This window comes from Polypterus senegalus, chromosome 8, assembly GCF_016835505.1.
Source record: "Polypterus senegalus isolate Bchr_013 chromosome 8, ASM1683550v1, whole genome shotgun sequence".
In the NCBI taxonomy this organism is placed as follows: domain Eukaryota; kingdom Metazoa; phylum Chordata; class Cladistia; order Polypteriformes; family Polypteridae; genus Polypterus; species Polypterus senegalus.
In genome coordinates this window covers 16379481-16392045 of record NC_053161.1, presented here as the reverse complement: position 1 = coordinate 16392045, position 12565 = coordinate 16379481, and the positions used below count along the sequence as shown (strand labels likewise).

At 36.5% G+C, this 12565-nt stretch overlaps 1 protein-coding gene across 2 annotated transcripts in view; it reads right to left on the bottom strand.

Moving 5' to 3' along the window:
- tbxas1 (thromboxane A synthase 1 (platelet)) overlaps positions 1–10613 on the bottom strand; it is a 306119-nt gene extending 295506 nt beyond the window's left edge. For both annotated transcript variants that reach the window (XM_039760829.1, XM_039760828.1), the window contains exon 1: positions 10536–10613. The gene's annotated coding sequence lies outside the window, so the exon portion shown is untranslated. The remainder of the gene's footprint in view (positions 1–10535) is intronic.
- Positions 10614–12565: the final 1952 nt, after the last annotated feature.

The window sequence follows — 12565 nt, the reverse complement described above, 5'->3', positions numbered from 1 at the left end:
CTGTCATAGTAGTTCCAACCTAATGACTATGCAGACTTTTAAATTCTGTTCTACTTGCAATCCTTCTATGCTTGGTTAGAAAAAAAGAAACATCATGTAGACATGGCTGAAAATATTTTTACTATAGCACTTTATTCAAATAATACACACTTCTTTCTGAAAAGTACTGAAATTAAGAGATATTTTGTCCTCCATACATGCATGTCTTTATTTTGAAATGGAACAAAGGACATGAAAAAACTCAATTCTTGCTTCTTCTACAAGGACATTCAAAAACACCTGGGACAAAACCATTGGAACCATTTAAAAGTTATAGCAAATAATTGTCTTATGGTAAATCTTCATGCAGACTAATATCCTTCAATGATTATCAAAGTTGTCTTCAATCTTATAAGCATTCATTCAGCCTGTTTAAATGGAGAAAAGAACTCAACTGTTTTTTTGTCACATTAAACATGGGAAAGAGAATGAAAAGTAGAGAGTTGACAATACAGAATGTAACATCCAAGCATGGTTAACATAAAAGCCACAAAACCATCTACAAAGAGCTTGATGTTCCCGTGACCACTGATGCCGCTATTAAGAAGTTTACAGCCCTTGCAACTTTAGCCAACATCTTTGGTTATCTCTGGGCAAGGGCACACAAGGAATATTAAAACTAAAGAGAAAGACTGTTTGAATCGTGCAGAAAGAACAATGAAAAACTTCAGAAGAGGTCCAAGCTGTCCTTCAAGCTAAAGGTGTAACAGTTTGAAGTTACACCATTTGTCACTGTCTGAAAAAAAATGGGCTTCATGTAGAAGTCCTTTAAAGACCCAACATCTAAGAACCAAAGTAAACAACCTCTGGAATGTGCTGCAAAGCATATTGACAAGTCACAGGCCTTCTGAGAAAATGTTCTTTGGCAAAGGAAACAAAATGAGACATTTTTGGTAAATCACACCAACTCTGTGTTCACAGGGGAAAAAAATAAGCTTTTACAGAAAAGAACACCATCATCATGAAACATTGAGGAGACTAAGTAATCCATGCAGAGCACAATAAAAACAGAAATCCATCAGGGTATTTTGGGGTGAAATGTACAGCCCAGTGTCACAAATCTGGGTCTCAGTTACAGGTAATGGTTCTTCCTGCCAGATAATGACAAATTACACCTCAAAAAGCACTCAAAAACTCTGAACAGTCCTTGAGTGGCCTGCTATGAGTCCTTATCTAAATCCCATTGAATCTTATGTTATAACAAAATGAATTCTTTTTTTTGCAATTATTTAAAAATAATTAGTACCACTATAAAAAGTTTAATTTCATATAAAATTAAAATAAAGCTGAAGTGCATTCCAGAGTTGAATTTCATTTACTAGACTGCATACCACTAACATACTGTATCTTCAACAGTTCTCTTCATGCCTATGATAATTCACATGCCTTAAACAAAAAACTACGATTAACACAGTTAGAAATGAGATAATGGAGATTTGCAAATTTTTTCCTACTATTTTAATTTCAGGAAGAATAATTAGAAATTGTACAAATTTCCAATCAAGAATTATTATTTTATAGTATATTTATTTAAAACAAAAACAATATATGTGTAGTTGTCTGAAAAACAAACTTTTAATAATAAAAGACTGTTTACTGCTTTTAATGGTAATGCAAGGGCCCTGTGTTAAAATCTGACCTACATACTTTTCACAGAAATAAGGCTGAGCTTAGGGCTTTGATGAAAATGCTGAAGATGCAACCTTTACACTACATTCTTCTGCTGTTTGTCACTTATTAACAGTAAGCAAATAGTGTCATCCGGCTGTACTTCAACAATGAGCAAAAATGTAAGGTAGATGACTAATTTTTGAGGTTTTTGAAGCTGTTTAATAAGACAGTGAAAGTTACAAAAATATTAGTATAAGTCAGATATTAGTATAAGTCAGTCAAGTCAGAGAAATGCAGCAAAGAGAAAAAAGATACACAAAAAAATAATCTGTTATGATTATTTATGCTGCACTCTCCACAACTACCTACAAATTACATAAAACTGACTAGATATTAAAACTTCAAGGTCAGAAATTTACCAGTTAAAGTTAAATTTCTTCTTTCAAGAAATATTTAGAAGTATTGAATGTAATGACATAGTCATCTCTTCATCTCTCTTTCACTTCTATAAATATAGTGTGATGTTCAACAAAAATCCAAATTTAGTGCCATCACAACCATGTCCATTTAATTCAGTGGGACTTAAAGGATTGTTTTATCCCAAAATTATCATTTTTGATGTTATTTGTTTGTTTTTTTATACTAATGGTTGAGAAAAAAATTGTAACTCAGGTTTTCATGGAGAATAGAGATGTCAAAGTTCCTGAAACAATAGGGTTTTTATGGGGAGCAGCTCTGAAACTGAAACTAAAAAAATGAAAAACAAAATCTAAATTGACTAGAGTTGCATAATTCACATGTCAGATATCTAGTTGTATGCATAAAATGTGTGGATTAGCTAAATTATTTATATATATATATCACTTTTGAAAAATTAAAACATTCACAGCAACAGTGTGTTAAAATTACATATTAAACTATAGATCCTCCCCTCTAATTATCCGTTGGTCGGTAAGCTACAAATTCAATATTTTCACTGGCTATTTGCGAAATCACCGCAAATTCTTCTGTTTGTTGAAGCATCTTGGATATGAAAAAATACAAGGCATTTTTTTTACTGAAAATGTTTTTACATACCTTTCTTTAACTCTTCATCTCTAGTTGTACACATCCGTTAGACCACTCTTCGCAAAGCTGATATCTTGTGAACCAGATAGAAACCAAATGAATGAGCTGTTACTGGGAAGGAGTCCTGACCACTGAAGGTGGGAAGGCAGGTCCTGAGCTCGAAAACTCTAGATAATTTCTGTGCACTATACTGTACCTTTCTTAATGAGAGAATTTTCTGCAACTTATATAACAACATTTTTTTCAAAAATACATGTGTTTGGGATGTTTTGAGCATAAAACTTAACACATGACATATGGATTATGCAACACAAGTCATTTTAGGCTTTTTCATGAACATTTTGGTCCCCACTGATACCTATTAGTTTCTGGAATTTCATTATCTTCATTCTCCATAAAAAAAATGAGATTAACAATATTTCTTGGACATAACTCCAAACAACATGGAGATAGTAACAGCTAGAAACATTATCATTTTGGAAGGAGTATTCCTTTAATTTACTGCAATATCATATACCAATACTTCTAGCATTTTCTACAAAAACATCAAACACAACATTTGAATTCCTAATCACTATTTCACTTCCAATTTGTTTTTTTTTTCTACCGGGATTCAGATCAAACTCCTTACTATGCAAATCAAACCCTTGAACACTAGGTTTCACACCACAGGGGAGCAGCTCTAACAGAGGTCTCGGGAACATTCTTAAGGAAACATGAAAATGGCCTACTGTAAACTATGAAAATTGTCAGCATGATCAGAGAAACTTAAACATCCTCTAAACATCAAAGGAATACTTAGGGACAACAGCAAATATGTTTTACAATAACATTACTTCTCTATGCATCCTTAAGAAAACTAAACAATACAAGCAGCATGGTACTTCACTTTGAAACAAAGAGAGATGCATAAAAGTTTTAAAATTCTGAACAGCTAGAATGTTGACCCTAAAGTGTATAAAATCTGGAGCAATTTCATTGAGTACTCTAAAGTTCCTTTTGCTGTAATACTACTACACAAAGTGAAAAAGAAAACATTGTAGATATAGCTTTAGCACAAAACTACAGGGGGACTTACATTAAGCATGCCAACAATTTTCTTTTATGCCATTTTTAAAATTGCACCTGAACAGCTAGAAGATGAAAACAGCTTTACAGCTTCCGAAGACTTCTTTTGGTGAATATTCAACATGCAATCTAAAATTCAACTTTTTTTCAAATTAAGTAACAATTTTAAGGAAGAAGAAGAAGAATAGGGGAGAGGAGGAAGGTGAAGAGAGTGGAAGTGAGGGTATGAACTTAGAATTTCAGAAGCATGACTGATAAAAGGGAGAGAGTTAGTTGATATGATGGAGAGAAGAAAGGATAATATATTAGGCGTGCAAGAGACCAGATGGAAGGGGGGTAGGGCCATGTATGTCAGAGGCAGGTTAAAATTGTTCTACAATGGTGTGAACAGGAAGAGAAATGGGGTAGGGGTTAATCTGAAGGAACACTATGTCCAGAGTGTTTTGGAGGCGAAAAGAGTGTCAGACAGAATGATGATTATGAAGGTGGAACTAAATGTGTGATGATGAATGTTGTTACTGCATGTGCCCCATAAATTGTGTGTCGAAGTTGTGTACAGTGTACCCAAGGGAAAAAGAGTGGTGATTGGAGTGGATTTCAATGGACATGTTAGTGAAGGGAACAGAGGGGATGGGGAGATGATGGGTAGGTATGGTGTCAAAAAGAGGAATGCAGAAGGTCAGATAGTAATGGATTTTGTGAAAAGAATGGACATGGCTGTGGTGAATACATATTTCAAGAAGAGGGAGGAACACAGGGTGACGTACAGGATAGGAAAAGATGCACAAAGGTAGATTATATCCTATGCAGGAGGGTCTGTCTGAAGGAGATTAGGGACTGCAAAGTGGTGGCAGAGGAAAGAGTAGTTAGGCAAACATAGGATGGTGGTCTGCAGGATGATGCTGGATATCAAGAAGAGGAGGAGAGTGAGGGCAGAGCTAGGGATTAAATGGTGGAAGCTGAAAAAGGAAGACTGTAAGGTTGAGTTCAGGAGGAGATAAGACAGGCACTGGGTGGCAGTGAAGAGAGGCTAATGAATGAAGAGAGTGACAGAAAGAGAAGGTTGGATGATGTGGAGGTAGTGAATCAGGCAGTGCAAGGAGGAAGAAAGGAGAGCTATGAAAAGGATGATGAATGGGATGGCTGTTGGAGTAGGTGACATTCCTATGGATGCTTGGAGGTGTTTAGGTGAGATGGCAGTAAAGTTTTTAACCAAATTGCTTAATGCAATCTTGGAAGGTTAGAGGATGCCTAAGGAGTGGAGAACAAATCCTGGGATTAGAATTGGCAAAGGTGGATGAGTTTAAATGCTTGGGATGAACAGTACAGAGTAACAGGGAGTGTGGAAGAGAGGTACAAAAGTGAGTGCAGGCAACAGTGAAAGGGAAGGTCTACAATATGATAGTGAGACCAGCTATGGTATGTTATATGGGTTGGAGATGGTAGCACTGACCAAAAAACAGGAGACAGAGCTGTAGGTGGCAGAATTAAAGATGTTAAGATTTGCATTGGGTGTGGCTTAAGAGGAGGTTTATGGATGTGGTGAGAGAGAACATGCAGGTGGTGGGTGAAATGGAGCAAGATGCAGAGGATATGAAGGACTCTATTTACCCATTTCACGGCTTCTTTTTTAAAAGCAGAAAAAAAATCACTCTCAGATAATGTATTTCTTCTCTTTCTTAATTATCAATTACAAAGGCAACTGCTTCAAAAAAAGAAACAGGAGTACAACACTGATGTAAACTATAGCATATACATTTGGTTTATATGCGTAATAGTGCTCTATTTTGGAAGTGTAATATGTTTATGTGTATATACTGCATACATCGGGCCAGTACAGCTGAACACTTCAAAAAACTAAAAATTTCATACCTTTTTAATTAGCTTTCATGATCACTTAAAATATTGCTAGCATCATTACTTTACACTGAGGGGAGGAGGAGATTGGTTCTTTTTATAGAATGCAATTCTGTTAGCTGTTTTATAGGATGGTCACCAATCACAAGTTTTGTGTATCAGTGGCACTTAATTGTCCCATTATGGATGAACACATGACAGTGTCACACTCATCCAAGGATTTTTCCTGATTTGCATCTAATTCTACTGGGCAGGGATTTGGCTTTCTCTCTACACCCCTGCAAAGGTAAAACCAGTTCAGAAAATGAAAGGTTAGATGCAATACAAAATTCCAATTATGTCTATGCACGAGTATGTAGATCCATTGGTGATCATCAAAGGCAAAATCATTTTATAGCTGCTGTCGCTGTAGCTAAACAGGTAAACATCAAAGGATACACAGGTGACAACAGAACCATGGTGCTCAGATGACTAATGCCAGGGATTTTAGGCAGTCAGCCAGAGGGAGATTAGATTAGCCATGGATAACACTTGCACTCAAATCTTTGCACACCCTACCACCCGCTAAAGTGGACTGTTCTATTCTTTCCCAGTTTTTCAACTTTTAAGGAATCCTTGAGAAAACCTGCATATTTGGTCAGACTTCATTCACTCCTGATTTTTCTTATTTACACAGATTTTCTCTCCACAGTATTTTACTTCATTTTATGAAAACACGGCTATTAAGACCCGTGAGGAAAGAAGAAATTGTAGAAAAAGACAATTTAAGTCATTTTGTATTTGGTCATCATGTCAGTTATTTACAGGATTAAATGTAATGAAGGATTGAATGCTGCCATTTTTTAGCTGCAGGCAGAGGACCAGAATACAAGTGTTCAAATGGATGTTTCTCTACTAGAGGTCTATACCAAACTGGAGTCCACTCCACACGCACTAGGCCTACAAAGTTTAGACAGTGAACTGCTTGTGTGTCACTGGAACCATTAGGCAGCCTACTTATAAAAGTAGGCATCTTCAACTGGATATGACAAAAAAATAAATAGCTCTTGACAGAAACTCTTAAGACACAGGCTCGCTGCTTCTGTTCCTAGTTACTTTGGGTGTTCTGTTCAAAACTACATACATGTGCAAGCTTTTCTAAAATTCTAGCTGCTTTTTGAAAAAAGATGTTCATTAATTTTCCTCTTTATTGCCAGGAACTACCTAAGAAACATTGATTTATGCCAGGGATCTCAAACTCAGATCCTGGAGGGCCACAGTGGCTGAAGACTAACATTCTTCCTACTCTATCTGGTTATTCAGCTATTTGTACCTACTGTAAACTATTCAAAAGCCTGACTGACATAGCTTCAAAATCAGGTAATCACAGGGTGCAGTTCAGATAATAGGAACAACCCGAGAATGTGATGTACTGCAGAATGTACACAGGATGATCACAGGGATGGGTCAGAGTATTGTGAAATAAAGGTGTGTTGAATATGGCCAGCCATTCATCCCGGCCAATACCCCCAGGTGGAGCCCTCCCTGCAGCATGGAGGTGCCCCGAATGCCAGCAGGGAATTATGGACATTGGAGTTTTCCTTTGCAGCCCTGCTTGATACCACGGGGTCGCTAGAAGGCGCTGCAGGGAGGAACAATGTTTATTTGACTTACGCCCCGGAAGTACGTCCGAGTCACATGGACAAGGGGAATGACGTGCTTCCGGGGTGAAGAAAAGGACTTTTGATCTGACCCGGAAGTGACAGATGATCACATGGACTGGGGATTGGAACACTTCCGGGCCAGGGAGTATAAAAGGATTGTGGGAGCTCCCAGACGGCGAATTGAGCTGGGTGGAAGGGTGGCAACGCGTCTGGGAGTGGAGGATTATTGATTATTGTAGTATTGTGGATTAATGAGTATTGTGAAGAGGAGGGTGCTTTGTGCACTGTGCAGAATAAATATAGTCTACTTTTGGACTTTTATCTGGTGTCTGGCGTCTTGGACAAGGACTCAAGGGAGCGATAGCACCCCCTATCTGTCACAGGTTAAAACAATCAAAATGGAATGTGTGCATATCTCACGTGTGTGAGAGTGGGAAACACAGAATTATGATTCTTAAAGGTGCTTTTACCACAACTGTTGCAAATCCATACATATATTTTTCTAATTTGTTCTTATTGTCAAAGTGTAATTGCCACTAAGGAATAGTTGCAACCTTGACAACAGGAAAACTGCAAATTTCAATGTTGCTAGACCTAATACAGAAGATCATAAATTAGTGATACCTAAACAGGTAAGTAACAATAATAAGGAAAGGGTAAGCATATAATTAGAAGCTTCACCAACAAGAGAAAAAAATATTTTTTGTTTCCATAAATTAAAAAAGACAACCTAATTCAGATCACGCATCTTGCCATATTAAAACTAGTTAACTATAGATTTGGAAGTAAATTATTTGTAAACTGCTTAGAAATGAAAGACTATTCTTACTTTTTCTAATTTCTTTTAAAAAATCAGTATTAGTTAACAGGAAATCAGATGTATCCAATGCATTTTTCTGCAATTAAATGACCAGATGTTACAATTGAACAATTAAATATTTTAAACATTTTTTACGCATTACTAGATTATATTCCAGCCACTTATGCACAAGAAATCCCAACAGCGGAACACCACCATTATTCAAAGTTGTTTGTGTATGTTACAGTAAACCCACAAATCAATCAAAGCAAGAATGGTATCTTTACATACCAAAGATGTCTTCTTTAAAATAAAAATCGTGTCCAGGTTGTCTGCTCTCTTTCATTATTAAAATATGTGATTTGCACATGTGTACCCGTAGGTGAGTAGCGCATCACAACTGGGCGAATCTGAGTGAATGATCTCACCAACTACATGCCACATACAATGAAAGGCTCATTAGCCTGGGATAGATGAGTTTTAGCTAATTCTAACGATGTATTGTTGTCTATATTTGGTCATTTATAGGTACAATAAGGCAAAAACTATGTAGTGCTTAAGGAGTTAAAAGCTATACCTAATGTTAGCAGAAAAAGGAAATTCCATGATTTCTTAACATTAAAAGGTTTGTATTTATTCATATACATGTTTTAGTGTCCAAAGAATGTGTCAGTGAGGCATGGTGTTTGACTTTGTAAGTCACCTTGGATTGTGGTAAATGCCAAGTTTACAATAATAACTTTAAAGTGTCCCAAAAAAGAAACACAAAATATGAATTTCCTGATTAAGGAAAACTCAGGGATGTTTTTTCCTGATGTGCTGGATTCTTTTAATATAAAAATACTGCCTGTTGGCTATGGTAATTTTGGAAGTAGTCTTGATCCTGGAAGTGACCCTATGTCAAAGTATAAATAGCCATTTACATTCAGAGCAATGGATCTCTGATAGAGATTTGAGAAAAAACAGGAAGAACATGGAGTGCAGAGGGTTAATTTGGAGAACCAGATCCATACAAAATATATAATATTCTGACAAACAGACACTCTCGATTTATCAATAAAGCAGTTTTTTTTTTTTTTTTACTCTTTTAATAGTACTGGTAGAATTGTACTTTCAAGTAATACAATCATTATAAACGTTAATATTCAAATCACGCTTTTTCTTTAGTCCGGATACCGGGATTCATGCACCAGGCAGCATAGGTTAGTGGTGGTAGTCAAACACAAACACAAACAAACACCTTTAAACCTCAATAAAACACTTACATTGCCAAAAGCTATAAACCAACAATAAACACAACTGTTTGAAATCTAAATAGAAAGAAACGTAATTAACAGTCTAGTTTTAGGTGCAGAGAAACAGAGCCTCATGGGACACAGTGCCGTCAATAGCTACAATGTTTTGTTTATTTGATTATGTTTGTTCCTATTAATAAGCCACGATTAAAAGGTGCTCTTTTTTGCATAGCGTACAAAGACGCAAATTTAAGAAAGATCGGACAGGAAGGGTTACCGACCTATAATTTGTTGTCTATATTGCAAAAGAAAGACTTCATATGTCTTAATTGATTTTGTCATACATAACAAACTACAGTATTACCAATAGAGTTGATTGACATCCAAGAGTGTAGTTACGCTTTACCTGGATTAATTTGGAAAGTACAGTAGATTGATAATGGAAAGGTTAAACTTTTTTGTAAACTTCATTTGAAGCAACCTAGAGAAACCCGTTCTTAACTGGTAATTTTGGATTACGTTTGCTTACAAAATACAATAAGCATTAAAGTTTCAAACAACAATCACGCACATCTGTATTCTGCACAGAGGAAAATTCAAGGCATCAAGTTTCTACAGAGTTTTCTTTCAAGAAAGAAAAAACAAAATAACGATGTCTGTCCCTGTACACGCAAAGTAATTAATACAATAATGTCACAGCATAGACAATGTTATTCCAGGTTAGCATCTCTTGTTCTCAACTACTGAATGCTGCCTAAAATCTAGGAAAGTTTGGACTTGCATTCCGATTGAGTCTGTGTGCACTAGTTTTCCTACAAATTCCCAAATACGTACGATTGCACTAGACAATGTAAGTGCGACCCGACCAGGGCTGGTTCCTTCCTCCGTTGCGTGCGATGTTGCCGGGGTAGGCTCCGTGAACTTTATGATTTCATTACGAATATTCTCAAAATCAAACAAATGGTCTAACAGGCGGCGTACTGACAGATACCATATACCTTGGAGAACACGATGGCGGCAATGTTTTTCTAACCAATATATTTTAAGTCTTGGTTATTTCATAAACAAGCATTTCTGGCACAAGCATATAAGGTTTACAATATTTTCCTTCGTCTTGCACTTGACTCTACTAAATGGCCCATGGATTGTTTTGGTATTTACGCTGAGAAGGTCATAAACGCAGACTATTTAAGAAATAGATTAGAATATGCTTACTCTCACAGAAAATTCAACCGCGGCTTCTAGCTTTGCAAAGCAGTCTTCCGTACACAACTGACGTTTCTGTAGTTAACATTACAGAGCGTCTCATGTTCGAAATGCATTGTGGTCGTTGTAGTTCTGTGGATTTTAAAGTCGCGCTCTTTACTTTGTGTATCATGGGGAATGTAGTTCTTTAAAAGTTTTTTCCTTTAAAACAGAAAGATGCCATTTCTACAAAAAGTGTATGCTGATTATTTAGCATATGTAATTTATTTAAGGAGAATTATTTTCTAATATTGGGGAAGAAATCAATATATTGCTTATTTTAATACATGAAGGAAAATCTGTGAGGCATGTTCCCCTCATTTTTGCTTTATTCCCAGGACAGGTGGAGCTAATTGTATTTCCCCCTGCAACCTTGCGACAAATGCTTACATGTAGCAGAAACAGATGTCACACATTAAACCAGTAATAAAGTTTAATGACATTTTTAGACCAAACTCATTACAAGTAAACATTTCTATCTATCATGCACCATCAAAGGTACTGGTGCTGAATATCACACTAGTGCATGAAATGCTGAAGGCACACTTCCACACTCATTCACCCTGGTCCACTTTAAAAATGCCAATACACTGCAATTTGTTTCACAAATTTGGCAGAAAAACAGAGTTCTCCAGAAGAAACCCAAGCAAATATTGGAAGATTATGTCTTGCCCAGATGGAAATAATTCAACATGAAAGATCATCAGAAGTATGTTATATATATTGTTATGCATGCATGTCTGAGGATCACCATCCAAGCTCTTCCCAGGTATGTGATAACACCCCAGGCCAAGAGGGGACACAGTCACTCACTATCTTGTCATTTTCTTATTCCACATTTCTGAAGAACCACCCACTGAGGGCAACTGACTCCACCCTTCCCGGTCTCTGAGCTTCAAAAGGATGACCACCAAGAAGGAGGCATCACTTAACAGGGAGATGACCTGAGAAAGGAGGTCCATTTCAGCTGATTCAACAGCATAGCCAGGTTAATTGCAGCCACTCTCCTTATGTGGGTATTGTTTTTGTCTTGATTCTTAAGGCCATTGTGCATTGTTTTTGTTAAAGGACTGAAAGTAAACAGAGAGGGCCAAGTTGGCACCACAAAAGATTTCTGTTGTCAACCCTTTAGATCCTTGGACAACCACAATATATACTGTATGTGATAGCGTGTGTGTGACACATACACTTCCTTAAGTACACCTGCATCTTAATACAAATAACCTTTATCTTCAAACAGATAATCCTCTGCCTAATTTGACTCAACACATACTAAACAAGTAGAGAACACCAACATGACCAAGAGATTTAGTTGTTTAAACATTGTAATGGAAAAAAGCTTGAAGTAAGTAAGTACAACTGTGGCATAATTGTTGGTAATAGACATGGTGGTTTCAGTACGTCAGAAATAGCTGCCCACCTGGGATTTTCGTGCACTGCAGTCTCTAGGGTATACAGAGAATGATACAATAAACAAAGGACATGTGGTGATTGGCAATCTGTAGGCAAACATGCTTTTTAAATGAGAGAGATCACAAGAAAATGGACATTCTCCTACAAGCTAGCAGAAAGGCAACAAAACTACAATAACAGCTCTTTACAACTATGGTGTGCTGAAGAGCAGACTTAAGTAAGCAACACACTGATTTATGATGTGGAAGGTGTACTAATGCAGATGACCATGTCAGATTCCATTCCAGTAAGCTTAGAGCAGGAAAATGAGGATATAGTGAACACAACATCACCAAAACCTAGATGACTGAACAGTGGAAAAATGTTGTCTGGTCTAACTTAAATGATAGAGTCAGAATTCAGTGTTACCACTGTATGGTAGCCATCCCTTAAAGAATGCAGGCTGTTTTATAGACAAAAGGAGGATCAAACTCAATAATAGTCATAGTAGGTGTGTTTATGTAACTATATATAGGTAGATATACACACATACACATATACATAACTTTATATATTTGTATGTTATATTTATTTTTATATATTTATAA